Source organism: Fragaria vesca, linkage group LG7 (genome assembly GCF_000184155.1).
Source record: "Fragaria vesca subsp. vesca linkage group LG7, FraVesHawaii_1.0, whole genome shotgun sequence".
Classification (NCBI taxonomy): domain Eukaryota; kingdom Viridiplantae; phylum Streptophyta; class Magnoliopsida; order Rosales; family Rosaceae; genus Fragaria; species Fragaria vesca.
In genome coordinates this window covers 20,523,427-20,525,840 of record NC_020497.1, presented here as the reverse complement: position 1 = coordinate 20,525,840, position 2,414 = coordinate 20,523,427, and the positions used below count along the sequence as shown (strand labels likewise).

General features: G+C 37.7%; 1 protein-coding gene across 1 annotated transcript in view; it reads right to left on the bottom strand.

Annotated features, from left to right (window-relative positions):
- LOC101298382 (60S ribosomal protein L13-2-like) overlaps positions 1–2,414 on the bottom strand; it is a 3,616-nt gene that overhangs the window by 389 nt on the left and 813 nt on the right. The window lies entirely within an intron of this gene.

Sequence of the window (2,414 nt, the reverse complement as noted above, 5' to 3'; positions counted from 1 at the left end):
GCTCCCCAGGGATAACGTTATTGTGTTTCACCATGGCTTATCTATAAAGTAATCAAATCAGCATATAACACACTTGTAGATTTAGCAGTCCATTTCAAACAAAAACACAACACACAAGTGACTTTCGAAAAAGTGTCAACTTCTACACACATTGTCAGTGGTAATCCATTATCAAATTTAATGATTTAAGCAGCGCGGTGATTTTATCAACCCGAAAACCTCAGTTAAATCCAATGATGTCATGTGAAATGCAGCTTCGCCGAGGGGTTCTCCCTTCACAGGGTCTCGGCTCCACTACACCTCAAACAACCGGATTGAATCCTCATCGGCAAACACACACCAAACACTTAACAATCTCCACATGCAATTCCGAAACTTCATCGAGCAATTATCAAATACAAAGTTCTCGAACAGATACATAACCTAAAATTCACAAACAAAGAAGAATCGCCACGCTTGATTAGACTAAAACGTCACAGATCTAAGCTACATCTAGTTCAAATAACATAAATCTCCGATTACGAGCTACAGAAAACACAAGAAGCAAGAACATGATTTCAGCTATGGAGTTTCAGCTATGGCGTTCATTTCAGTTTAGGATGAAAACGAAAAGATGAATCGCGTTGAAGCAGTGAATTAATCGTTGAGTTTGTGCAGAACGAAGGGGAGGAGAGAGAAAGCGGAATACCTGAACGGAGCTACAGAGAAGATGGAGATGATGAGCAAAGCTTTGCTCTCGCGGCTGCAACACTGAGGGCTTGGTTTTCTTAGGGTTTCCGGCTTTTATAATCGTGCAGTGTAAAACCGGGATTTTATTTCTTGTTGGGCTGGGCTTGATTTTGTAGGAAGATTGGGACAGGCTTCGATTCATGTATATGAGCCCACGGTTTATATTAATCCAAAAACAAAATAGGGATGCAAAAGTCAGTCTTTGCCCCCGCGATTCAATATATTTACGGCTACGTATCCTTCCGTATCGGACGCATATCGGGCCATTTCCAGCGGTATTCTGCTGTTTTCGGTCATCCCAACACCACGTATTCTGTGCCTTGTAGGTTAGTGTATCTTGGGGGTAATAATGGCTTTTCCCTTGGTGTATTAATGTTTTAGTTTTTACTCTTCATTCTCTTCTTTTGTGTTTGCCTTTAGGTCTCCTCTTCTTCGATTCGATTCGTTGAGAAATTAACACACGCATTGGATCTAATGGGGGGCAGTACTCCTCATTCTAATTCCTTTTCTAATTTTAATCTTTTTTTCTTAGAATGATCAATAAACAATTCGAGTTTTCACTGATTGATTGAAGCATGACATCGACTCAACCCGATACCACTTTTCACGCCTTGTGTTTGTTCATTTTTGTTTATGATAGGCTTTTTGCATGCTGTTTGTTCTTGATCAGAGCATATTGTTCATGTAAGATTAAACCTTCTTTCTAGAACCATGGCATAATAGATATCTCACATGTTGCTTGATTTGAGATATCCATTACTTGGGAACTTTTAGCTTCTGTTAGCATTATCACAATTAGGTGGTGTATATTTATTACAACATGCCTCTACAAGCACATTTGGGAGACTAGAATATGACTCTTTGTCCTACATTAGAAAACATGTAAAAGAAAGAGTCTCCTTCTCCTATCAAATGAGACTCATTCCCACTCACTCGATCAACACTCAATTATTACCACTTGTAATACTTAGCTCCCAACAGTCAAACAGTACACAAAAGGTTAGAAATTTTCTGATATATTGAACAAACCCCAAGTCGGGTATATATACAAGCACAGTTCTAACCCTAAAAGGAAACTAATTACACCGAAAGATTTACATAATCTTAGTTGATTACAGAATATACATCTTCCCAATATACTAGGATTTGGACTCACGTTAACACCAACCTGTATTACATGTTAAGTGGATGTAATCTAACTAAAGAGAGGGAGACGAATCACTGTAAATCATGTGTCTCTTATTATCTCTATCTCTCTTATCACTGTAAAAGACAAACAAAACATCATTTAGTACGTAGGATTATCCTATCAATAATCCACTGTATCAACAAATGTCTCACTCAGCGCAACTGACCATGATGATCTAAGAGATTTCTTTTCCCTATCGATAATCCACTATATCAACAAATGTCTTCCTCAACGCAACTGACCATGATCTAAAATAATTCTTTTCCTTCTCTGGTGGAGTTGAGTATGTGAAACTACATAGGTTCCCTTCTTTTCTTTCTTCTCTTTTCAGATTTATGTGTAAGTGTATATGCAACTTCGAAGTTGTAGTGATTAGTGTAGTATATGGTGTCATTACCATTTAGATTAGTAGAGTACGTACTAGTGACCCTATCCCTCATATAAACCCAAAAAAAATCCCTTAGTAGAAAGGGGATATATATATATATATATATAT